Source organism: Apodemus sylvaticus, chromosome 5, assembly GCF_947179515.1.
Source record: "Apodemus sylvaticus chromosome 5, mApoSyl1.1, whole genome shotgun sequence".
In the NCBI taxonomy this organism is placed as follows: domain Eukaryota; kingdom Metazoa; phylum Chordata; class Mammalia; order Rodentia; family Muridae; genus Apodemus; species Apodemus sylvaticus.
This window is the reverse complement of record NC_067476.1, coordinates 892,471-920,296: the sequence shown is the minus strand read 5'-3', so window position 1 is coordinate 920,296 and position 27,826 is coordinate 892,471. Positions and strand designations below refer to the sequence as shown.

The 27,826-nt window shown below is 36.5% G+C and overlaps 1 pseudogene; it reads left to right on the top strand.

The window, feature by feature from the left end:
- LOC127685015 (ubiquitin-conjugating enzyme E2 G1-like) overlaps positions 1 to 27,826 on the top strand; it is a 368,466-nt pseudogene that overhangs the window by 320,228 nt on the left and 20,412 nt on the right.

Genomic DNA, 27,826 nt, shown 5'->3' with positions numbered 1-27,826 from the left:
AAAAACAAAAAAAACAAAACAAACAAACAAACAAAAAAAAAAAACCACAGAGAGGTTGGAAACTTAAAGAGGACAATTAGAGAAGAATTGGATTTGAATCAAAGGCCAATAACTTAAAAGTAGTTAAAGATATGTGAAATTCTATTTGAGGGACCAATGGATCAGTAGATAAAGGCACTTACTTGTCACCAAGCCTTATAGAGTTTAAAGCATAGCTTGTTCGAATCTTCATGGTAGAAGGAGGGAACTAACTTCCACAAGTTGTCCTCTGACCTCTACACACTCAAAGTTGCATGTTCACAGGTGGACACAAGTAAACATAAATAATTTAAGCAAACAATCTTTAGTAAAATATAGTATTTTAAGTATACCCACAGAACTAAATTATTTTAATGAATTAATGCTTTCCAAAATACTTCATTTGTTAATAAAATAGTCAACATTTGAAAAACAGTATTTATTGTAAATGAGTTAAATGGATCCTGTAGTCTACAAAAACATTGATATAAGGGAAGGGCTGTAAGGAAGACAAAAAAATTACAATGCCAATATTAATGAGGAGACTACATTTGTAGGCAATATTTCAGTTAACAGTGTGCTCTTTTAGATAGGAAAGAGTAGCATCTGTCTGTACAGGATATAAATAGTTCAAGTTAAAATTAAATACAAATAAAGGAAAATTTTCAAAGCAGCGTATATATCTCAATACCCCAATGAGTTCTTACAAGTTTGTAAGTTAACCAGCACTTGAAAGGCAGAAGGAAATGGTCTACATTTCAAGGTTCAAGCTAGCCAGGAGTGTTCAGTAACATTGTCTCAAAAAATTTTATGGTTTATGTAAAGGAAAAGGGAAAAGTGAAGCACAAACATATATAAAATGTACTTTAATAAAATTATGGAAGAGAACATGCTTGAAAAGCTCAGGAACATAGACTGTAAAAAGTTTAAGTATAGAAGGAAATACTGTGAATAAAAATTTTATTAAAGAATTGTAGGAACTGTAGCATTAATGTTTCTCTGTTCTATTTCCTGACTGTGGTAGACACTGTATGTATGACCAGTTGCCTTAGATTCTTGCCACTGTGTCTTCCTCACCTTAGATTCTTGCCACTGACTTTTTTTTTAATCTTAATGGATGTTATGCCTTCAAACTGTGTGAATCAAAGCAAATATTTTCCTCAAAAAAATTGCAGTATCAAACCAAACTTTAAGACAGTCCTTAAAGAAAGAAAGTTTTAAAATAATTTTTTTTTAAAATTTAATCAGCACAAGGACCAAATAGCAAAGTGAAAATGTACCACAGGCATGAAGAGGTTTTTTTCTTTCTTTTTCTTTTTCTTTCTCTTTCTTTTTCTTTTGTTCTCTTCCCTCCCTCCCTCCCTCCTTACCCCCCTCTCTTTCTTATGATGCGAGGGGACAGGTTCTCACCATGTAGCGCTCACTTAGCTGAAACTTTCTCTGCAGACCAGGTTGGTCTAGATTTTTACAAATAGCAAGCTGCCTGTCTTTGCTGTGCTACAATTAAAGATGTGTGCTACCCAGCCCAACAAACCTCTTCTTTTGCCTAGGCTATCTGGCCAGCTTGCTTCTTGGACCCATCTGTCTCTACTCCACACTCAGGTTTCAGATACATTTGGCTCTTGCCTGGCTTTTTTGTTGGTGTTGGGGACTTAAACATCGGTTCTCATGTTTGCACATCAGATGCTCTTACACACTGTTTACCTATTCTACTCACAGAATTTTTAAAGAGGGGTGTGTGTGTGTCTGTCATTGTATGCCTGTGTCAGTTTTCTGTTTCTGTGAAGAAATACCATTACCATGGCAACTCTTTATAAAAAAAAAAGGCATTTAATTGGAGCTTGTTTAGTCTATTGTCATGTTGGGACGCATGATTGCAGGCAGGCATGTAGACATAGTGTTAAGAGTTGTTGAGAGTTCTACATGTGGATTGGCAGGCAGCAGAAAGAGAAAAACACTGAGTTTTGTTTGAGCATTTGAAACTTCAAAGCCAAAGCCCTAGTGACACACTCCTCTAACGAGACCACACTTATTCCAAAAAGGCCTTGGACTTAGAGCTCATGTTTTTTTGGCCAGGGTGTAAGTCAGTAAGCTTCAGTGATTCTTTTGAAGTTGGGGTAAGTTACATGTGTGTGCAGGATACCTGGCTTGTTATGTGGGTAACTATGATCTGAACTTCTAGCTCTCATGATTCAGTAAACACTCCACCCTTACAATATCAAACTGATGGGGAAATAAGTTGATATTTGTATTTTCTATTTATCAATATATGAAATAGGGTCTCATATAGCTCAGACTGACTTTCAACCCACTATGTAGCTAATGATGAACTTTAACTTAAAAAAGAAAAACACTTATTTTTTTGAGACAGGATTTCTCTGAGTTGTTCTGGCTGTCCTGGAATTTACTCAAGACCAGGCTGGCTTCTAACTCAGAGATCTACCTGTCTCTTCCTCCTGAGTGCTGGCATCAAAGGTGTGTACCACCTCACGTAGATTTTTTCCCCCTGCATGTATGCCTGTGTGAGAGTGTCAGATTCTCTGGAAACTGGAACTACAGACAACCGTGTGGGTGCTGGGAATTGAACCTGGGTCCTATGGAAGAAAAACCAGTGCTCTCAAATATTGAGCCATCTCAAATATTGAGCCATCAAATATAGCTCCTTTATTGTTTTGAAACACTGAGTCTTAACTATGTAGGCTTGGCTGGCCTGGTATTTCCTTTGTTAGACTGAGATGGCCCCAAAGAGATCAGCCTACTTATGCCTCCAGAGCACTAGGATTCACGGTGTGTGCTGTCACATGTTGCTTTTAATTACACATTTATTTTGTGTAGGTTTGTGTGTATGTGAGCTTATGTGTACCATGGGCACATGTGTAGTGGAAATCAGTTCTCGGTTTTGAACTCAAGTCCCAAAGTTTAGCAACAAAACACCCTTACCTGCCTAGACTTCTCACTGGCTTCAGCTCCAGAGAGAGTTAAAATTATGGAGGCATCTGTTCTCTAAGTAATTTAAGACATCTTGAAATTCCTTTACTCTGTTTTTTAGCCTTTTTATTTTCTAACATTTAATTGAATGCTCAGTACTTAATTTTAATTTATGATCAGTTGAAAGGACTTAGATTGTGGGTCTTAAAAAATGTTGGAAGTTTTACCATGTTGTATCCCTGGCTGGCCTTGAACTCTGAATCTATTTGCTTCTACCTTCTAGAAGTCTGGGATAAGAGGAGTTGGTCACGATGTCTGGCTGGAGTTTGATCACTAGAAAAAGTGACTCTGTCTTTTGGCTCTCAATGTTTCATTGTTTTTTTCTTTAATGAGTTTCAAAAATGTTTATATCTGCCTGATACATTTTTTATCTAACTGTTACTTTTAACTTCTCAAAGTCACCCTTTTAGGTTTGTCTCATGTAGACCCTGTAGATGGATCCATGTAGATGGATCAGGATTAGTTCTTTTTTGGTTTTTTTTTTTGGGGGGGTTGGGGGGGACCCAATTTAAAATGCTTTTACTTGTTCACATAATGTGGGTTTACTTCTGTAATATTAGTCATTTTTTGTTGTTGTTGCTTGTGTTTCTGCCTGGTTTTTTATCATCTTTTAAAATTACTTTTTAATTTGCTCTCATTGTTCTTCTCATCTTACAAAAATACTTTATTTCATTTTGTTTAGGATACCATCAATTTTTTAATGTTTTATTTTCCTTTAATAAAGCCAACATGTAATAAACTGCTAACATGGATAAATGTTGTCAAACCACGACATCATCAGTTGTAATATGGATGCTGATTTCAAATAAGCTAAAACGTGAAATTGAGTGCATTTTAGAATGATGGTCCTTTGCTGTTTGTACTTGACCTGTAGAGTAAACTGTTGTTACTGAAAAGCCGAAGCCTTAATACACTTCAGTCTATTATATTTATCAAGTATCTTTTCTGAGAGCGGTTGCCTGAAGGCAATATTCTCAGCATTCTTAGTTTTGAAGTACTATTCATGGCTTTCAAGTGAAAGGATGTTTTGTCTGACAATATTTTAATATTTAAATTAAAAGTCAGAATTGGAGCTACACTTCTTTTTCCTTAAAACCCAACAGACTGTTCCCCTATCTATTGGCCTATAGGGTTACTATAGGGAAGTATGGGACCAGCCTGACTTTTTTTTTTTCCCCTTTGTAGGTGACCTACTTCTGCCTGGGTATTGGTAGATTTCTTTCTTTATCCTTGAAGTTCAATAACTTTATTAGACTGTATATCGCTCTTGGTGTGATTCTCTATTACATTTTTCCTGTTAGTGGTAAGCCATCTCGATCGGTGGGTTCAGGAAAATTTCATAGATATCTTATATGCTTTAATTTTTGGAATTCTTTCTTAAGCATTAGTTATATAATTGCCCATCTTCATTTCCGGCTCCATTTCATTATTTACTAAATGCTTCCTTTGTTCTGTTCTGATATGTTATTTTCTTGATAATCTTTACTAAGTTTGTTCTCTTCAGTATTAGGACTATTACTTATAATGTGGATTTGTTTTGTTTGTTAGTTTCCTTTTGATAGTGGCTTCACCACTTCATTCAGATTTGTTATGTATGTCTGTGAGCAGGCTTTTCAATTTACCTCTATTTACAAATGCTTTTAGTACTTGGAATGTCAAAAGGTGAAGCTATGTTGTTTTTGAGAAGATGGGTTCAAAACAGTTATAGAGTAGCCATGTCAAAATCTATTCTCTGTGAACACAAAAACAAATGATTTTGATTAAGTCTTTGTGTCAGATTTTGTGTTTTGTTAATGACTTGAGATTTGGTAAAAGCTCAATCATAATTCTTTCTGAAGATGTATAAACTGCTTGCGCATAGTAGAATTCTGTTTGTTGTGTATGTTTCTGTGTATCAATAAAGGATGATTAATTATTTTTACTTATGATTAATTACTTTTTACTTATAGTCATTAAAAGTCTATGAAGGTTATTTTTTATTGAGTAAGTTACCATGCAAAATAGATGAAATTCTTTGACGTTATGACTGATGTATTCTCTATCATTCATGTGTACCACAATGAAAAGTTCTTTTGTAAGAATTTCTCCAGAGTACCAATTTGTTCTTTGTGTTTGTTCTGGGTGGGGAACTGAAGATGGTGAACAATGTGCTCCTGATCTTTATTCAGACTTGAAGGCTGTAGTGGACAATAGGACTGTGACTAGTTGTTGTTAATGTGTGAGATTATTACTCTGACTTTGAATAAAAAAGGCCATTTCACTTGTTAATGGAGCAGGCTCTCTCATGAGCAAGTTTGTGTTAATTTTCTCTGTCTGTCTTCTTCCCCCTGAGGTGCAAATATACATCTCAGAATTTCTTAAGGATTCTAAACTATTTTACTTAATTATCAATATTGTGACTGCTTCCTGTGATGTTTCTGGGTTTTTTTTTTGTTTCTTTGTTTGTTTGTTTTGTTTTTAACCAACCATTAGCTTGTCAAACACTTATTGCCATAGATAATAGATCCTGGGGCTTTAATAAACAAAAGTTCATGTTCCTTCAAACTAGCATTCTAGGTGAAGTAAAGGAGTTAAACACAATTAATAAAATGTAGTAGAATACTAAGTGGAAAGGAAAAGTTTACATTTCCTAAGAACATGGGAGTCATAATTAAAGTTAGGGTGACATTTAAGAATGCTTGGTGAGGGAGTGAATGTGAATGTGTGAAGGGTACCACAAGTGCAGCATCTGCAACGGGGATATAGATGAGAATGTTGCAGGAAAATGATAGAGTAGCTGAACCCAGAGACAGAAGGTGGGAGTGAGAGACTGGTAAATTCTGAAGGACTTTTTAAGGCCCTCACCAAGTAAGATTAGGCTTCCATATGAACAGCAACACGATTTAGGTTTATAGGGGTTTCTCTGGCTGCTAAATTGATCATAGAAACAGTAAGGTAGGCTAGGTGGAAGTGGAAGTCTTCCCAGCACTTGGGAAAGCAGAGATAGGCAGATCTCTGGGTTTGAGGTCAGCTTGGTCTGTAGAACAAGTTCTAGAACAGCCAGAGATACACACAGACACCCTGTCTCATAAAATAAACAAAACAAAATAACAGCAAGGTATTTTGGCTAGCATTTTAGTATACACATATATACACATATACACATATAAGCAAATGTTTTATAACTGAAACGATACATTTACTAACAATACTATTTTTTGTTTTTGTTAGGAGAAAGGAATTCTGGTCAAATTACGGTAGATTTGTTTGATTCCACATCTTGTCGGTGACTAACACTGTCAAATAAGTTATAGCCCTGACTTAATAAGTAAAATTTTGGTTGTATATTCAGACAAAATGAATAAAATGTAAATTACAAATAATAAAAGCTAAAAATTAAATACCTAAAATTCTACTAATAAACTGCTACTAAAGAGTTGTTGCTGCTCCCTAGGGACAACTGCTTTCATAAAATATTTTTGGTTCAGATTTCCTGGGGATTTAACTCCATGCTTCTAAATGATATGTTTATAGTGTCTGTGTTTTTGGTTTATCAACTTTAGACATTCTCTCTTGACTTCTTGCTATGACAGATGTTTTCAGTCCCACTTCTCACTACTGACCTTCCTCGTTCATCGGTCACTGACTTGGCGCCTCTCTGGGGTTCTGCCCAGAAGATTTAGCCTTCCTCCGTCGCCTCAGCCCCTCTGTGAGTATTTTGCTCCCTACACTTTGCTGACCAGTTCATGTTCTTCTATCTGTCTCCATCCTTCAGAACCATGGGCAAACTATGTAGTTTTTGAAAAAAAATTAAGAATTTTTATTGGCTTAGGTTCATATTAGCACTTTGGAACTCTTGAATAATAGACTAGAATATTAGGTCAAAAGGGTTTATTTTATATGTATACACTTGAAGAATTTAGTTTTTGTTTTGCTATTAAAATGTTTTGAAGATTTGTTATTTTACATACATGAATGCTTTGCCTGAATGTATGTCTGTACACCTGTGTGCCTGGAGTTCAAGTAAGTCAGAAGAGGCTGCAGATGACCTGGAGTTGAAGTTACAGATGCTTGTTAGCCACTATGCCAATGCTGGGAACTGAACCCAGGTTCTCTGCAAGAGCAACAAGTGATCTTGACAACTGAGCCATCTCTGCAATCCCACTTTCTGTTTTTTAAAGAGATAGATGATATATTTGCCATATTTCATTCTTCAAACAACTAAATTTTCTCATGTCAGCATCTACTCTTTCAAAGTATACTAAATAGGTATGTAATTTTTTTTCATATCCTGGTACTATAATATTTCTTTCATTTTGAGTTTTTAAAGTTGTAATTAAAATTACTTGAATTATTATTGAATTTTTCCAGCGAAAATATTTTTATGTTCCAGTTATTTCTCTTCTAGGAATAGCCATTTCTAAGTCAAGAAGATAGGCTTTAAAAGTTTTGATTGCTTTAGAAAGGTTTTACAGGTCGGCTTCCTTTGCTTCTGTTTTTTTCACCTCACCTCTTATGGTCAGGGAACAGGACAATGAATTTAGAACAGGATCTGAGACATTGTTGTATATTTTTTGTTAGTTAATATTTGTTAGGTCACTGCACACTTACCATTATCATGCTTACTGAATCATTCAATTTAGGGAAGGCTTTTAAACAATACACACAAGGTATTAAAGTACTTTTAATAGATACCCAAATATGTTGAAAGAGTATCCTATGATTTACTTGTTTACTTAAAAATATGTATTTACTTTTATTTAAAAATTAATTTATAAAATGTGTTTCTAAGTTTGCTCAGCATTGTAATACTCTAGCTTTGTTTCTTAGCAGGACAGCCAGAGTAGCCACGATTATTCTAATGGAGGCTTTGATTTCCTCACTCTGTAAAGAATGGCTTGCAGGTTAGGGGAATTTAATGTTTGTATCCATGTGAAGTTATTTCTGTTTTCAATGTCTTTATCAATGAGATTAAAATGAACCTTTCTGGGACTGGTGAGATGGCTCAGTGGTTAAGAGCACTGACTGCTGTTCCAGAGGCCCTGAGTTCAAATACCAGCACCCACATGGTGGTTCACAACCATCTGTAATGGGATTCAATGCCCTCTTCTGGAGTCTCTTCTGAAGACAGCTACAGTGTACTTACATATAATAAATAAATAAATCTTAAAAAAAAGAACATTTTACATAGGGAGAAGTGCCATAGAAGCTACAGGAGGAACTCACATAGATATATTCACATAAATATAAAGAAAGTCTTTGTTTAGGCTGGCCCAAAACTTAATTTGTAGCTCTCAGCTTTGGCTTGGAGATCTTTCTGTCTTAGCCTCCTGAGTGCTGAGATTACAGGCATGAACCACCACCCTAGCTTTTAAAAAATTTTTTTATGGGGGGCTCAAAAGTGACCACAAAGCAAACAAACCTACAAGAATATTTAAATTAAAAGTCAGTGATAAAGCAGAAATGACTCAGAAGACACTATATCAGTAAAGCCACCCAGACGGGTGACAGCTCATGAAAATTGTAAACCTGGACTTCATTTTATAACCTGATAGAAGTTCAGCAATTTGGGGGTGTCCTTTCTAGTCATCGTCCCCCTCCCCCTGGGGGCATTCATTTTAGCTGGTGTCTGCCTCTTCTAGGTAACTCAGAATGTGTGAGAGTAACTCTCAGCAGTCTTTACATTATGCATATGCTTGGGAAAAGAGGAGCCTAGTGAATCTAATGAGTTTCAAGGACTTCTTGAAGGTGTTTTGAGTAGTTTACTCCCACAATTTAAGGAGTGTCCTTGCTGCATACAACGTTTAACTTCTCTATAAATGTCCTGTCTTAAATCATATGGTTTCACTTTCTTTTGTCTCATTCCATGTCTTGAAGAGTTGCCCTCCAATTTGGAAGGGTTTAATGATGGAAGAAACTGTGAGGCAACGTGAGAATGTCAGGAGTCCAGATCAGTAGAGGATGAATAGGATTGAGATACAGTAAAATCTTAGAGGACGGGTTTGGTTTGTCAAAGAAATTTGGTTACACCCCATAAGAGAATAGAGGCACAGAAAGTCCTTTACTTTTTAAAAAAGTTGTGCAAGTTTTTTCCTTTTTTACTCTAACTTGGTTTATGGTGGCCTATTCAAATTCTTAGACTATGTTTATTTCCACATGTGTTTCCACTAGAAGACTTTGTAAATTTTTTGTTGGGATTGTAAATTCATTTAATTTTTTTTTTGTTATATTTATCCATGTATTAGTTTTCTTTCGCTGTGATAAAATACCTTGGCCAAATGCAACTTAGAGAAGAATTTATTTTGACTGTGGTTCCAGAAGAATATAATGTCAAGGGTGTGGGGCTGTGGAACATAGCAGCACATGGCCAAAATAGGAATTATCTCTTAGTGATAGACTTCTTTTAGCAAAGTCAAATCTCATAAAGTTTTCATAACATCTTCAAAATGGCAACAACAGCTGGTGACCAAGTATTCAAATACATGAGCCTGTTGGGGACATTTTAGTTTAAACCACCCCAATGTGTTTATTGTGTGTTTAATGTGCTCATGTGGAGGTTAGAGGACAACTTGTGGAAATTGGTACTCTTTCTTCTACCGTGTAATGGTTTCAGGGCTTGAATTCAGATCATCAGACTTGGTGGCAGTCTACTGAGCCATCTCACTACTTCAAATTCACCTTTTTTAAAAAAGATAGACTTATTAATTAATTAGCTAATTAATTAATATATGAGCACATTGTAGCTGTCTTCAGACACACCAGAAGGGGGTATCAGATCCAATTACACATGGTTGTAAGCCACCCTGTGGTTGCTGGGAATTGAACTCAGGACCTCTGGAAGAGCACTCAGTGCTCTTAACTGCTGAACCATCTCTCCAGATTCCCCAAATTTATTTTTTAAATATTTTCATGTTTAATAATTGTTTTCTATAGTTAGCTGGGAAGTCTATTACAGTTGTGCTAACTGTATAAACTGCTTTATCACTGACTTTTAAATATTCTTGTAGATTTGTTTGCTTTGTGGTACCAGGGGTTGAACCTATGTCCTTAAACATGCTAGGCAAGTTTGCAAGAGCTAGAGGGGCATTCTGTCTTTCCCCTTTCTTTCTTTGTTTCTTTCTTTCTTTTTCTTTCTTTCTTTCTTTCTCTCTCTCTCTCTCTCTCTCTCTCTCTCTCTCTCTCTCTCTCTCTCTCTTTTCTTTTCCTTCCTTCCTTCCTTCCTCCTCTTTTCTAACGCCAAAACTGGTTTTGAATTCACTCTGTAGCCCAGATTGGATTTGAACCCTAGGTATTCTCCATCAGGCTTGCTAGTTGCTGGAATTATAGGTCTTTCTGTGCTACAGTGTTTACCTGTAGGTTTCTAAAAGTTAATTATATATTAAGAATTATTTGTTAACAATGAGGGTTTGCCTGTATGTATGTGTGTATATATGTATACATACATACCATGTGTAGGCCTAGTGTCTTAACAAAGCCAGAAAAGAGCATTTGGTTCCCTTGAATTGGAGTTACAAGTGATTGTGAGCTTCCATGTGTGTGCTGTATACTATGCAAGAGCAGCAAGGACCAATGTGCCATCTGTCCAGTCCCCCTTATGGATTATTTTAAAAATATCTTAAGGCTGGGGATGATGGTATATCATTTTAATCCCAACATTTCAGAGGCAGAGGCTGGTGGATCTCTTGATTTCAAGGCCAGCCAGAGACCCTGTTTCAAAAAATATTTTTTTTATTTTAAAAAAAGTGTATATGTGTATGTACACATAACATGCCAGTGCATATGTGTGCATGTGAAGGCCAGAGAACAACCTTATATGTTGTCTTCAGGACACTTTCTATTTCCTTTGAGATAGGTGATCAGAGAGCCACAGGGATTCTCTAATTTTGGCCTCTTCAAGACTAGGATTACAACTAACTATGTGCCGTTTTGTAACCCTGGTAATTCTTTGTGCGTTCTGGGATCAAACTTAGGTTCTGGTGCTTATAAGTCAAGTGTGGAACCATCCTCTTAGCCTCCAGGTATAGTTTTTAATCTTCTCAAATAATTCATGGCTTGCTTTGCAACTTATCTTTTGTCTTTTAGAACTATGAAGATACTGAACAACTGTTCTTCATGCAGTGCTCAGCAGTGTCCATATTGATTGTGTCTATAAATCTGTGGCGCAAATTACCACGTGTTTTCAGAAAACGTGTAAATCATCTTCACCTTCACTTTTCTCTTGCATAGAAACAATCTCCTTTCCCCTACCCCCAAGACAGTGTTCGTTTCTCTGTGTAGCCCTGGTTGTCCTGGTACTCCCTCTGTAGACCAGGCTGGCCTGGAACTCAAGATATAGGCCTGTTTTTGCCTCCCAAGTACTGCAAATAGAGGATTGCATCACTACTTCCCAGCTGAGGGTTTTTTTTTTTTTTTTTGGCTTAAATTTATGTGTATGTGTGTTTTGCCTTTATGTATGTTAGCATGAGCTTCCCTCAGGAATATTGGAAGTTAGAATATTTTTACTGTAAGCAGGGAGTCAGGGGAGGAGAGCTCACAGCAACTCTCATTAGAAACATAGTTTGGATGATGTTTGGAGCTGGCTAGTTTTTTTCTTAAAAGGTGGTAGCGAAGGTATAGGCTTGTTCTTGAGATTCTTTTGTTTTGTTTTGTTTTTTTTTTAATTTGTTTTTTTCGAGACAGGGTTTCCCTGTATAGCCCTGGCTGTCACTCTGTAGACCAGGCTGGCCTTGAACTCAGAAATCCGCCTGCCTCTGCCTCCCAGAGTGCTGGGATTAAAGGCGTGCCACCACCGCCTGGCTCTCCATGCTGTCTTAACTACTGGTCAACTCAAAGACCCTCCTTCTACTTCCTGAGGCTGTTCTTGAGATTCTAAAGAACATTGTATTTGTTAGACTATGGGAAGACAATGGATAATTAACATTTTCTACATGTATCCTAAGATAGGACAATATTTTGTGTCTTCTTTTGGTGATGAGGAAACAGCTCAGTCAGTAAATTGCCTGTTCCAAAGCTTGAGAGGATCCCAGTTTAGATTCCCTGCAGGGACTTAATGCTAGAAGGGCCGGGGGCAGCCCTGGAGCTCATTGGCTAGCCAATTCAGTCAAATCAGGGAGCTCAAAGTTCAGCGAGAGACCCTGTCTCAAATCTGAAACCACCAGCTGTTGGTCCTTGCCTTCCAGACTCAAGCACTTATATGCACACATCTTATTTTTCTGTTTTATAATACCACTATAGGTTTTATCCTACTTTATGGATAAGAAAATGAAGCTTGGGAAAAAAATGAGATGACTAAATTTGGCAAGACTAAGGAGAATTGAAATGCAGACTTAGTCCTGACATATAATACCATATAATGTATATGGTCTTCTGTTCTCAGGAATTCCTGCTGCATCAGATTTCAGCAGAGAAGTATGCTGATGATGTTGTATTTAAGCACAAGCTATAACATACAAAGGGCATCAGGATATGTCTAGATAAACTCATCAGGATATGTTTAGAATATAAGAGTCATTTAAGTTTGTAGGGAGAGAGAAAGAATGAGAATTTAGATGACTTTGACAACAGAACAGCTTTATTTAACCTGAGAATGACACACCATGGTCAGATGTAGGTGGTAGAATGTACCTGTTAATTCTAAGGAAGCAAATCCTTTTGGCAGAATATTAGAAAGTCTTTATAAATATGGAATGACTGTTTTTTGCCTGTCTGCTCCATGGTCCCCCCCCTTTTTTTTAACCAGTTAGGAAGTCAGCTCACTGTAGCCTATGACTCAAATGTAAGGAAAAATATTCTAATTGTAAGCAGTTTTAATGTTGATTAGAAATCTATAAAGATTATTAGATTGGATCTTTTAAAAAAACTTTAGTAGAAATGTAATAAAATTTTTGCAGTTGTTTGTTGATATATCACTTTATTAGTTACTTTTCTATTACTGTGAAAAAACACCATGACCAAGGCAATTTATAAAAGAAAGTGTTTAATTGGGCTTACAGTTCCAGAGGATTAGACTTTATGATGGTTGAATAAAGGCATGGTGGCAGGAACACCTGAGAATTTGACTCTTAAACAGCAAGCAAGAGACACAGTGCTAATCTCAATGCTCACTGCTGCTGACACATCTCCTCCATTAAGGCCATACCTCCTAATCCTTCCCAAACAGTTCTACAAACTGGGAACCAGGTATATGAACATGAGCCTATGAGGGCTGTTCTCATTCAAACCACCACTGGTATTTTTCCAATATTGATTTATTAATGAAGGTTGAGGAAATGATTGTTTGTGTAGTTACAGTAATTACAAAACTCACCGCTTTTCTGTTTCTCAACACTATTACAGTAGATGTGTAGCAATTCCTGTGATAGAGTGGTAACATTATTTTGGTAAATCATAATTTACTTAAGAGAATCTACAGAATATTTAGATAAAAGGTTTTATATGTTACCTTAATGGTTTAAAGAATTGGGCATGATGGTGCACTTCTGTAATTTCAATTCTAAATTGAGGCAGGATTATAAATTCAACGCTAGCCTGGACTACATAGTGAGACTTTACCTCAGAAAGCCAGAAACTTGCAAAGATGGAAAGTTAAAAAAAAAAAAGATTCAAAGAGGATCTGCTGTAAAGATGGGACTCTAAGTTTGGGGTCATGGTTTTTGCCTTTAACCCTAGTGCTGGGGCACTAGGGAGGCAGAGCAGGCTATCTAGGGACAGACAGTGAGACCTTGTCTAAAAAACCAAAATGTTTATTTTTATTATTACTATCATCATTGTTATTTGTTTGTTTGTTTATTATTGAGACAGGGTTTTTCTGCATAGCCCTGGCTATCCTAGAACTTGTTATATAGACTAAGCTGGCCTGGATCTCAGAAATTCGCTCACTTACCTCTGCCTCCCAAGTGCTGAGATTAAAGGCATGTGCCACCACTGCCTGGCAGATATTTCTTAATATCTGTTATCTAGTCAGATTTCATATATTCAGTTAACTCATAAACATCTCTCAACTCTTTAATGTTTAGATTCTATAGAAAATTGCTTGCAATCCCAGGTCTTGTCCTTATAATTTCTCACATGTAGCTTCTATTAGTTATATTCATAACAGGGATTCTCTTAACGTGTTTCTCTGTGTGTTTTATATTTGACTCTTTTTTGTTGTTGTTGTTGTTATTTGGGTTTTTTTTGTTTGTTTGTTTTTTTGGTTTTTTTTTTTTTTTTTGGTTTTTTTGAGACAGGTTTCTTCCTGGTTGTCCTGGAACTCACTCTACTGTAGACCAGGCTGGCCTTGAACTCAGAAATCCGCCTGCCTCTGCCTCCCAAGTGCTAGGATTACAGGTGTGCACCACCACGCCCCGTTTTATATTTGACTCTTACTATGAGCTTTGAACAGGTTCAGTTTTGCTACATGAGATTACCTCAAAAATAATGACTTTTATCTTTTAAAGATTTATTTGGCTTATTCATTTTACATAGAAATTTTAAAAAATGTAGAAAAAGTAATAAAGTGACATTTCTGAAACTTTTCAGCTTAATGTATTTTTATTTTTTAAGCCAGAGGACAATCTTGCTTTAAAAGAAAAAAAGCAAAACAAGACTCAAAAACCCAGAGAAGGCAAACTTTAAATTTCTGCAGCTTCTTAAAGTAGGAAGATAAAAAGGAGGAAGAAGAAGCTATGTCTTTTGAATCAGGAAAAGTTAAATTTGTTTGAGTAATTCAGAAAATTGGGCATGTTCAACTTAGCCATACCCAGGGGCTCCATAAACAATCGCATAACTGGAGTTTTTTAGAGAGAGATGTTATTTGATAACATAATTATTATTTCAGTATTTGATAATAGAGTGCAAGGTTCTTCTACTTTCTTTGGTTTTCAAAATAATGTATTGCTTGCACAGAGTAGGCTAAGAATTGGATGATGAGATGGCTCTGTGGAAAAGATGTTGTTACCAAGCCTGCTGACCTGAGATTGATTCTTTACATGGTTGAAGAAGTATATCCCTCCCTCCCATCCTTTTTTCTCTGTAGCATTGGCTGTCCTGGAACACATTCTATACACCAGGCTAGCCTTGATCTCACAGATATCTGTCTGCCTCTGCCTCCTGAGTGCTGGCATTAAGCCAGCTGTGGGATAAGACCCAAATCAAAATGACAAAATGGTTTACTAGCACCTAATTATAACAGCCATGGCTGGTTGGTTTTGTGTGTGTATGTTAGTTACTCATATATTGAAATACATTTGTCTATCCTTCACAGTTATTATTCATACTAATACTCAACTCATAACATTTTTAGCCAGTGGGGCTTCTAACTGATAGCTTTTGTTTTATTTAGTATTGAGAAGAGCCTAACACATTTTATTGAGTATTGAGAAGAGCCTAACATATTTTTTCCTTATGCCTCAGACTTAGAATCTGTCATTTCTTCACAAAACCCTGCTTCACTGTTAGCTGTAAATTTGTATTAGAAGACCATATTGTGGATACTAGGAATGTTCATCATACTGAGATGACTGTTTCCCTGAACCTTTTCTGGTGCATAAGCCTAGTTTTTAAAAAAACACTTTATGAATTTGTATTGATCCTAATAATTCATGTTTGTTCACTTTTCATATGCTCTCATCTTTTTAGAGACATGTCTGACAGGATCTTCTTTTCCCACCCTCCAAAAGCTGAAATCAGAGAGTATACACTATTGTGCTTACTCTTAGTTTTTGTGGATTCATGCCTCTCCCCCTGCCCCAAATTAGTTGATTATTTCTCAGAGCGAGGTCTGATTCTATAGCCTGGGCTGCAAGGGACGATCCTATTTAAAACAACAGCAGCAATAACCACAACCATTATAGTGTCATATGTCTGTAGTCTTAGCAAAGAGGCTAAAGGGTAAGGCCAGCCAGTCTACATACAAATTTCAGGCCCACTAAGACAAAATCCTGCCTTAAAACAAAACAAAACAAAACAAAAACAACCTGAAAAATCAACCAAATAAAACTACTTGATTGCATGAATTTCATTTGCTCGTGGCTATGGCTACTGTAATTTTTCTATCTATCGAAACCTTAGAGAAACAATTTCCACTTGCACTTTTCCACCTTAACCTTGTTAGTGTTGTTCTAGTTATCTTTACTGCTTATGCTAAAGACGGTTTTGGCTCTCTTTTTTTAACCCAATGGCCTTAATTGAGATAGTGTTTCCATGCTGTAGAAGAGTGAACTTATCATTGTTGGCTATTTACTCTGTTAAACATATTAGCTTCTTTGTTTTCCTGCTTTCCTCTCTGGCAAAAACCCTGATATATTCTGAGGATGTCTCTCAGTGGTAGAAGACTTGCCTAGTGTATGCAAGGTCCAAAGTACAGTCTATAACTCTGCAAAGACAGCCCCTCTCCCAACATATACAACATATATGTGCTGTAGAAATTTAACATTAAGTAAGTTTCCCCCTTTCAAACAAGTATCTCATCTTGTGTTTCCTATTTTAATACATTTGTGTCATTTTAAGAACTAAGATTAGATATACTATGTTCAAATGTAATAAACAACATATATACAAATAATAGTAGATAAACATATCTATGTTCACAGTATTATACAACCATTAACCTTTTCTAGTTTCAAAACCATTTCACCACTTCATCAAGTATCTTCAGTGTTTGTGTTATTTATAAGTATGTACCAACATGCCTAGCATGGTTTTTAAAGAATGACTGCTTTCTTTTTAACTATGTATACATTTGTGTCTATATATGGGTTTGTGCATTTGAGACCAGAAGATGGCATCATCTCCCCTAGAGCTGGAGTTACACCTAATATGGGTATTGGGAATCAAACTCAAGTTCTCTGCAACTGCTATATCATCTTTTTCTTTTTTTCTTTTCCTCTCTTTTCCTTTCTTTCTTTCTTTTTCTTTTTTTAGATTTATTTATTTATTTTATGTATATGAGTACAATGTAATTGTCTTCAGATACCAGAAGAGGACATCGGATCCTATAATAGGTGGTTGTGAGCCACCATATGGTTGCTGGGAATTGAACTCAGGACATCTGGAAGAGCAGTCAGTGCTCTTAAATAACGAACCATCTCTCAAGCTCCCTGGTATATCATCTTTTAAGCTCTGAGCCATCTATCCAACTTTTTTTTTTTTTTTTTGGTTTTTTGAGACAGGGTTTCTCTGTGTAGTCCTGGCTGTCCTGTAACTCACTCTGTAGACCAGGCTGGCCTCGAACTCAGAAACCCACCTGCCTCTGCCTCCCAAGTGCTGGGATTACAGGCATGCGCCACCACGCCCGGCTATCTATCCAACTTCTAAAACTGGTTTTTGAACATTTAAATCTCCCAAGCTCGCCCTACTTTTTGAAAATGTATTAAGAACAAGTACATTCCAATTCTTCAAAGGGTTATCATTGCTCCATGTATGAAGTTGAAACTTAATATTGCTAACAAAAGCCTTTACTTTCCAGTTTTTGCCATTTTGTCTTGTTTCATTTATGACTCTTTGTTCAGTATAGGCCCAGTTCTTCATTGTAGATATTCTATAAATCTTTCTCTTTCCCTTTCTCCCTCCAAGGCAGGGTCTCATTATTAGTCACAGTCATTTTGCAACTTAACCCACCTCTACTTCCCATGTTCTGGAATAAAATGTGTGTGTCCCTCTGTGCTGTACCCCCTTCCCCCTTTTTAAACTTTTGAGACTAGACATCACAATATAGACTTGGCTGGCCTCAGAGTTGTGGTGCTCTTCCTGCCTTTTTTTTTTTAAAGCTATTAAAGATTGTTATATGCCCTTCTTTTGTGCTTCTTTAACCCCTATTCCTTGTACTACTTTTAGGTTACCTATTTCACATTGTCCTTACTTATATATTTTTCTGGAACAATGAACCCATGATAGTCAAATGCTAGGTAATACAATACAGGCTGCAACTATAATGAATAGGATTTTTAACAGAAGTCAAGATTATTTAATAAATTATTTTTAAAAAGGTTTCAAAGATAGGAGGGTAGTTCTTGAGCTAGACCTCAAAGGAACCATTCCCATCAACACTAAAGTGTGTATGTGTATTCTTTTTTAGTAGCTAGCAACATAGTTGGGATTCAGTGAAAGGTATATTATTATAAACATAATAAGTTTAAAATGCAAATCATATCTTAATGGTATTTTAAAATACAGATTTTATCTGTTTGCTTTGCTTATTAGATTTATAAAATCTGTGTTCAAAATCCAAGAAAAGAAGTTCTTTGTGTTAAAATACATTTTAATTCTTTATTTTTATCATTTTGTTGTTGTTGTCTGCATGTTGTGATGTACATTAATTACTTTATTGTTAGTTGGACAAAATAATTGATCAAAACAGCTTTAGGAAGAATTTTTTATGGTTCATCAATTATTTAGTTCGTCATGCTTGGTAAGGTATGATAGCTGCAATGTGACAGCAGTAAAATGATGGGAGTGGGTATGAGTCTTGTATTCTGTTTCACAATCCTTTTAGAATAGTTCCAACCACATTCCAAATTAAACTGTTTTAAAAGTACCCTCAGACATGCACAAGAGGTGTGTCTCCCAAGTAATTTCAAATTCCAGTAGATTGACAAATGAAGATGGACCTAATAGCCCTATATGAAGTTGTAATTGTTGAACTAAAACCACCTTTGATTGCTCAAAGTTATGGAGTTAGTGCTTCCATAGTTACCAGCACACTCTTTGGCATTTTATAGTACTCTGTGTTGTATTATATTTGTTTTCATGATTAGATGGCTTATCTTGATGATGGGCAAGTACTGTATGAGAATCATGTACTCATTTAGATTTCTGGCAAGTCCTTTCTGAACTGCTCTTAAACATGTTTTGTCCTTACTCACTGCCCAGTTTGAATCAGTCAGTCCTCAGCTCTCTTGACAAAATAATAACTTTTCTGGTGATTGTTGTGTATACTTACTATCATGATTCTTATCCTGCCTTCAAAGATGATAGTATATTAAAATTACCAAATTATATAGTATACCTATTATATATACCTATAGGTATATATAGTATACCTCTAATGTCAGTTACACTTACTTAAGGCTATTTGAAAAACTCATGCAATCTGCCCATTACAAAGACATCCTTATTTTATTAAGTCCATCTCTGTAAACTCTTAAGGTTATACTCTTTCTAACCTGTTGTTTGATGATCCTTTGTTGGCCTTTGTTTTTCTACCTTACTAGTTCCTTGTCTCGATTCTTAATTTTCTGCCCTCATCATCTATTCTTCATGGCAGAACACTGTTTAGAAGAGAAGAATCTTATGATACCATCACTATTTCTGTAGGCACCAGCTATTCTTAGAAAGCTATTCCTGTTGCATAATTGAATGTACCTCAAGGCATCATGGCAATCAGACAGATGTTAATGTAAGTAAGAGCTGAAAAAACTCGGCAATTCTGATGTAAAAGTGCTTTTGGTTGTTTTTTAAGGATTTGTCTTAAAGGCTATAGAAAACTTGCCATTTCTGATTTGATTTGACTTTTGATTTTCTTTCAACTAAAATCTCTTGTGAGAATCAGCCTTATTTGCATTTTGATTGCCTCTCATAAAACCTACCCAGAATGCTAAGAGCTTTGGTTGAATCCCAAGGTAGATGTAGGAAGATAGAACAATTCCATCTGGATAGGTTAATATACCCATGGCTTCCTTGTTGTATGGAAATGTTATAGTTATGAAGCAGCATTTTAATAGTTTTCATAGTTTATAGCTTATTTATGGTCATTCTTTAATTTACCTGTTGGAGAAAAACTGTTTTAAAGTTTTAATTGAAATTTTCTTTTTCCACAGAACTCAACAAAAATCCAGTGGAAGGCTTTTCAGCAGGTTTAATAGATGACAATGATCTCTATCGTTGGGAAGTCCTTATTATTGGTCCTCCAGATACACTTTAGTAAGTATACTGGAACTGACATCTTCACTCCTTCAACTAAAATTAAAACTTAATTTTGAAAATTGAAAAAAATTCTAAAGTAGCAAGCAAAATGGTTATAGCGAGTATCATTTCAATGTGATCATGTGTAGAGCCTTTGTGTTATGCTTGAAGCTCTAATGTCTAAAACATGTTTTTAAAAAGATAGCTTCAGAAATTTAAGCTATGTTGCTGCTGGAATAAATATGGTATGAAAAGCTTTTTCTAGTGAGGTTATATGTAACCCTCCCCCCCACACACACACAGGGTTTTTCTGTGTAGCCCTGGCTGTCCTGGAACTTTCTCTGTAGACCAGGTTGACCTCAGAGTCAGAGATCTGCGTGGTTCTGCCCCCTGAATCCTGGGATTTAAGATCTGTGCTATGTGCTACTATTGCCTGACTGTAAATAATTTACACACACACACACACACACACACACACACCTTCTATAATTTAGGATATTAATTTTTGTAAGCTTGGAGGAGAAGAGAAAATTTCATCTCTAATTATATATTTATGTGTGCTTCTGTGAGATTATGTTCATGTGAATGAAGGTGCACTAGGAGGCCATAGCTGTTGGATCCCCTGGAGCTGGAGTAACACCTGATTATAAACTGTTTGATATGAGTATTAAGATCAAATTCAAATCCTTTAGAGGCTCTTAACCTCTGAGCCATTGCTCCAGCCAAAAGAGAAAAAAGTCCTATGCAATTTAGAGAAATTTCTCAGTAGTTAAGAGTACTGAGGTCCTAGGTTCAATTCCCTATGGAAATGATTTTCCTTCTCATGTTTACCATGCCTTGACCCCAAAGGAAACACCATAATTAAGGATGACAGTTTTACTATTTTTTTTAACACCACTTTTTAAAAATAATTTATTTTTCTTTTATGTTCATTAGTGTTTTGACTTCATGTAGGTCTGTGTGAGGGTGTTTGATTTCCTGGAACTGGAATTATAGACAAGTGTGAACTGCCATGTGGGCTCTGGGAATTGAACCCAGGTCCCCTGGAAGAGCAGCCAGTGCTCTTAACTGCTTAGCTACCTCTCCAGCCCCAGTTTTACTGTTCTTAATGCCTTATTTATTAAAGAATAAGATTGCAATTTTTTCTTTTTAAAAACAGCTCCTTTTTATGTAATTAAATCAATTAATATCTATGTGTATGGTGTTTTGCATGCATATATATTCACTGTGTTTGTCTGGTATCTGAGGAGGTGGATGGCATGGGAACCTCTAGAACTGTACTTATAGATGGCTGTGACCTGTCCACCAATAGGTGCTGGGAATTGAACCTAGGGCCTCTGGAAGAACTGCCAGTACTCTTAACTAATGAGACATCTCTCTGGCCCTGAGATTTTTACATAGAATGTATTCTGTATATCTGTGTTTTACAACTTAAGGGAACTTTCAAGGTCTATTTTAATAATTTTATAACCTGGTCTTCACAGAGTATAGTTTATAAGACTATATTTTGTTAGTTTAGTGTTAGGACATAAAATAACTTATTAACTAACTACCAGTTGTTGAAAATGAGGCGAATGAGCTAGAGAATGATAACAGATCTTTACATCTGCAATTCTTTGGGAGTGCACTTCCTTCTTGTAAGTCCTTCCCCCTAGCCCTCAAGTAGCTGTTTGAATATATATATATATATTTTTTTTTTTTTTCAAAAAGTGGATATATATGAAAAGAAGGGCTGGTGAAGATGACTCAATAAATGTTTGCTATAGAAATGTGATGACAATTCCCAGAACCCATGTAAAAAAGTGTAATGTAGTAGCCTGTGTTTGTGATCCCAACACTCCTGTTGCAAGATGAGAGATAGAAATAGGAGAATTAACCCAGTTATCTTGGAGTAGACATTTGGCAGAAATGAGGGAAGCTCCCTCAAAAATAAGGTGGAAAAAGAGAGGAAAAAGTTAAAGCAATGTGGGAGTTCATGTTTTACACAGTGGGAAAAGGGTGGTTCATGCTTTGTTATAGTTTTTAGCAGTCATTGTTGCTCATATGTTTGTTTTGTTTTTGTTTTTGTTTTTGTTTTTGTTTTTGGATTTGGTTTTTTGAAACAGGTTTCTCTGTGTAGCCCTAGCTGTCCTGGAAATCACTCTGTAGACCAGGCTGGCCTTGAACTCAGAAATCCGCCTGCCTCTGCCTCCCAAGTGCTGGGATTAAAAGCTTGCGCCACCACTGCCCGGCTTCATATGTTTCTTTGAAAACAACATATGTTTCTTTGAAAATTGATATATTTGCATCCATCAGTTTTGCCAGTTGATTTAGGTGAATCTGGTCATGGCATGGCATTAGGATTCTTTCATAGCTGCCAGTAGCCACCGGAAACCAGTTTAGAGATAACTCCCTCACAATCACATTGTTATTTGAGGTAAATTTTATAAATTTTGCAAATCATACTATGTAAGTAACCTGGTCTATGATCCTAACACAGTTCTGGTCTGTTCTTCATGTTTATTCTTCTGTGTTTAAAATAGTGTTTGGTTTTATTCCCTCCAGGCACAGTACCTCTAGGGGATACAGAGGAACATTTTGATGATAGGATTCCTTTACCCTTAGTGTAGCTATAAAATAATGAGAATTATTCTCCTAAACCAAGTTCTTATGGAACATTGTTTAGGAATCCAGGCTTAAAGCTTCAACTCTTAAGGGATCACTGAATTTTTTATCCTTACATGCATTTGTGTCAAGTATTATTAGTTGATCAACAAACACACACACTTCTGGTGTGGTGGAAAAAAGAGAGGAAAAAGTTAAAGCAATGTGGGAGTTCATGTTTTACACAGTGGGAAAAGGGTGGTTCATGCTTTGTTATAGCTTTGTTATGCTACTCGAGCATGTGGTACAAACTTTTAATCCCAGCACCAGGCAGCAGGGCTCCATAGTGATACCCTGTCTCATATAATGTCCATATAGTAAGACCATTTTAGTTAACAGCTCATTCTTTTTATTAACACCCCATTTTACTGCCCCCTCCCCGCGCACGTGTGTGAGGCCAGGTTGGCCTCAAACTCAGAAATTTGCTGGCTTTTGTCTCTTGAGTGCAGGAATTAGAGGCATGTATAACTACTGCCCAGCTTATTTTTATTATCTATAATTATGTGCTCATGTTGTAGAAATTTTAAATCCCAATCCCGAGTTTCTACCCTCCTTTGATCATTCAGTTCCTGGATAAAAGACACACTCAAACTTTGTATTTGTAATAAGCCTTAATCAGCATTAAGAGCTGGGGAGATATCTATCCTCTATACTATTATTTCTGTTTCCCAGCCAATAGTCCTATTATATAATTTGCCATGTTTCTTCTGGGTTGCACTTAACTCTAACTGGCCATACAACATGGCCATTACTTCAAGATTAATCTAACTGGTGGCAGCTTCTCCTCCATTCACTTCCTTCTTTCCCTTTCTCAAGGTTTTCCTCTGACCTCCAGCCCTGGAATCCTAATGCCTGCCTATGTCTGTAGGCTGTGAGCATCTTTATTTACCAATGGGAAATAACTTGGGGCCCAGGTCACATAGCATCAATTGACTCTACTTTAGGACTCTCTGGTCTTTGGGGCAATGCTAATACAGGTCTTGAGGAACCAGTATTAGCACTAGAATACAAGCAATATCAAGCCAACCCAGTACATATACAGGTCTCTGTGTAGGTATGTGTATGTGAGTGGAGTTGCTTCTTAGAGGTTGAACTTGTAAGATCTCATTGGAACTGTGCTTGTAGTGGTTGTGAGCCACTTGACTCCTCAAACAGATCAATGCTGTTAACTGCTGAACCATCTGCCATCTATTCAACTCTGATTGTGGGTTATAAAATGTATTTCTCACTGTATGTTTCTAAAAGTGTTGGCTGTTGGTTTGTAATGTGAATAGCAGACAAGTTTGTGGCAACTTTGAATGTACTAATGAGACAATGGCCACTTTATCCAGTGCTTTTCTGAAATCTGTAACTTTTGTTTAGGGAAGAAGAGACCGTGTGCCTGGGACAGGTCCTGAGAAAATAGCTAGAAAGGTGTCAGGACAAAGGACAGGGAAAGACTTTATAAATGGAAGCTTTCTAAAATGTTACTTGTTGGGGGAGATAGGTACTAGGACAATTTTATTAGAGTTTGAAAGAAAAACCCGAGATCTGGCAAACTAAATCTTAATAGCTTCTTAGTGGAGGACAACGGAGGAGAGAAGGAGAAGACCCTGCCATTTAAACTGTCCACATAAGAAGTTAGTTTACATGGCTGTGGTGGAGGGTGGGAGGGAGCTTAGAAAAAGAGTAAGGAAACGCAAAATGTTGGGGAAAGGGCCAAGTGGTAAGGCAGTGGCTCTCAACCTGTGAGGCACAACCCCTTGTGGTGGTTGAATGACCCTTTTATAGAGGTCATATCAGATACCATCCTGCATATCATATTTAGATTTATGATTCATAACAAAAGCAAAATTACAGTCATGAAGTAGCAGCAAAAAATTATTTTATTGTTGGAGGTTGCCACAACATGAGGATTGCAACATTAGGAAGGTTAAGAACTACTGTGTTAGGGAAGTGTGCTTACAAAAGAAAGATAAAGGGCTGGAGAGATGGCTCAGCAGTTAAGAGCACTGACTGCTCTTCCAGAGGTCCTGAGTTCAATTCCTAGCAACTACATGGTGGTTCACCACCATCGTTAATGGGATTTCATGCTCTTTTCTGGTGTGTCTGAAGATAGCTGCAATGTACTCATATATAAAATAAATAAACCTTAAAGGAAGGGGTGGATGGGGGAACAGGGAGAGGGAAGAGGGCTTATGGGACTTTCGGGGAGTGGGGAGCCAGAAAAGGGGAAATCATTTGAAATGGAAGTAAAAAATATATCGAATAAAAAAAAAATAAAGAAGACAAGGAAAAGCAGACAGACTTAAATGACATTTACAAGGCTGTTAATTCTAAGTACTTTATAGTATGTTCTTAAAAAGCACTTATTGACTTAAGTGCAAGAAAGTGATCTTTTAGTTATTTCAATAATGTGAAGAGGACAGACTGATTGAAAATAAGTTGGCATGGATTTGAGTGGTATTTAAATCTCAGTGATAGTGGTCTGAGGTGTTAACTCAGAGAAAGTGTTATGCCAAAATTCTGTAAAAATATGCTATGCTGTTTTGTGATAGTATAACTAACCTTCACTTAATTACTAAAGGACACTCCACACTATTTACAGTCTGTGTAATCAGTGCCTAGTACATTTAAGTGTTACTTTAAGACTGATAGTTGCCAGGGCTGTTACAGAGAGAAACATCTTGAAAAACAAAACAAAAAGATTGATAGTTACTGAGTATTTATGTAGTGTGATGGCTTATATGCTTGTTCCAAGCAGTGGCACTATTAGGAGGTGTGGCCTTGTTGGAATAGGTGCGTCACTGTGGGTGTGAGCTTAAGACCCTCACCCTAGCTGCCTCGAAGTCAGCCCTACTAGCTGCCTTCAGATGAAGATATATAACTCTCAGCTTCTCCTGTACCAGTGAGTATCTGGATTCCTGCTTTGATGACAATGGACTAATCTCTAAACTGTAAGCCAACCCCAATTAAATATTGCCTTTTATAAGACTTGCCTTGGTCGTGGTATCTGTTCACAGTAGTAAAACCCTAAGACATGTAGTTATTTTACCCATCTTCACCTAGCATAATGTTTTTAAAATCTGTATCCAATATTGAATTTTCCTAGTGCTGCCAAGAATAGATTTTCTTAGCCAGGTTTGGTGGTGCATGGCTTTAATCCCAGCATTTGGAAGGAGGCAGAGACAAGCTGATCTTTGAATTTGAGGCCAGCCTAGTCTATAGAGAGAATTCTAGGACAGTCAGTGCTACAGAGAGAAACCCTATCTTGACCCAAACCGCTTCCTCCAAGTAACTTTTCTTATGTGTATAACATTTGGAAAGAAAGGACCAAGCTCTTTAGGCAAGTGCTGGACCACTGACAGATTCTGAACCCCAAAATAGAGTTTTTTGTTTTTGTTTTTGTTTTTAATTGAAAAGGGGGTCTTGATATGTAGTTTGGGTTACTTTAAATTCAGTAGGCCTTCTGCCTCATACTTTCCAATGCTAGATTATAGGCATGTGCCATACCCAGTTAAGACTTTTGTGATTTAATTTACAAAAATAACAAAAGGAGGTTTTGTGCCAGAAATAGGACCTTGGTTTTCAAATGTTCAGCAGTTGGTTATATAATTCCTTAACATCATGTTAATTGTTCTACCAATACTTTCTACATGGAGAAATATTTTTACTTCACTGCTACTTCAATGTCTTTTTTCGTCCCCATAGTCAAATCTTTTTATGTGTGAACAATAATAAATACAGTCTGTCTGTCTACTTTGTGATTTTTACCTATGAGATTTTTAGTTCCTCTGTCCTAACTTGACACTGAAAGTTTGTATACTCACAAATTGGCTGCCACTAAGCCAGGTGGGTTTTTTTTTAAATTTTTTAATTTATTAATTATTTTTTTTATTTATTTATTTATTTATTTATTTATTTATTTATTTATTTATGTAAGGTGGTTTTTTGGGGGAGTGGGTAAAGTGAGGTAGGAGAGGCACAGGTAGATGATCCTTAGGTAAAGTAGAGGATAAGTGAATCCATTTAAAAAAAAACATTTGAGAACTAGTGTAATTATTAGAAAAACATCTGCCTTAAAATTTTTTAGGGCAACACTATTAAGTAAATTTGACAATTACTTATTTAATTACACAATTTAGAGGGGCAGTAGCTACTTTTTAGCATGAGAATTCCAGTCAGATATTGTGAAGCTTTTGAATGAATTAAATCAACCAAAATGAAGTGACCTGGGAGAAATGAGGTGCAGATATTTTGTAGAGACTTTTCTAATACCCCTTTACATATATTCTTGGCTCTTTTATGGATTTCTAGCTTTCTCAAATTCTGTCTGTCTACTTATTTTCTACTCTAATTTTAAAATGCTTATTTTTAAGACTAATTACTTTCTTTTTAATCCTTGATATCTGTGCTACATTTTATGTTCATCCCTCCATGGGAAAAAAACAGCTTTTAAAAAAACTAAAAAGATTGTGTTCGTGTGTCTGAATGAGTAATATAAACATCACATGGGTGCAGGTGCCCCTGGAGGCCTGAAGAAGGCACTGGATCCCTGAAATTGGAGGACCAGGCAGCTGTGAGCTGCCACATGCAGATGCTGAGAACTGAGCCTTTGCAAGAGTAGTAAGTGCTCTGTGTCATTCCTCCAGCCTTACATCGTTCCTTTTTCATGGTTATGCTTTATACTAGCTTTATTTTATTTTTTTTTCACTTCTAGCTAATTTCTGATGACTTATTATTTGGAGGCCGGGTCTCATGTATCCAAGACTAGCCTTCAGTACCTTGCTATATATTAGAGGACCTCTGTTCCTAGTTGTCTTTCTGCTAGTCTCCTCCCATTGCCTCAGAAACTAGTTTTATTCCTTTTTTAGAGACCTTTATTTGTATTATGTACCACCCTCTTTTAATCCCCCACCCTTAAAATCAAGAGAAAAGATCTTTCTCAGGCTGATATGGTCTTTATTATTTGACTAGGCTGGCCTTGAACTTATGAGAATCACCTTGAGTTGCCAAGCATGCACAACCACACAGACTCTCCATATATAAATGTTAATTTTTTCACCAAATTATCCCCTTCATTGTGCGCTTTACCATTTTTCCATTTAATCTTTTATGAACTTTTTCTTACTGTTTTCATCAAGTGTGATTTTCTTTTCAGACTCTGAGCCCTCAGCTTACCTCCTTACTATTTGGAAATATTTGATATTAATAGCACGCCCTAGCTCCCCACGTCCCCTTTAATGTTTACCCTGTGCATGCAGTGCCTATGGAGTCCAGAAAAGGGCGGCTGATTGCCTTGGAATTAGAGTTACAGATGCTTGTCTCTGTGTGTGTT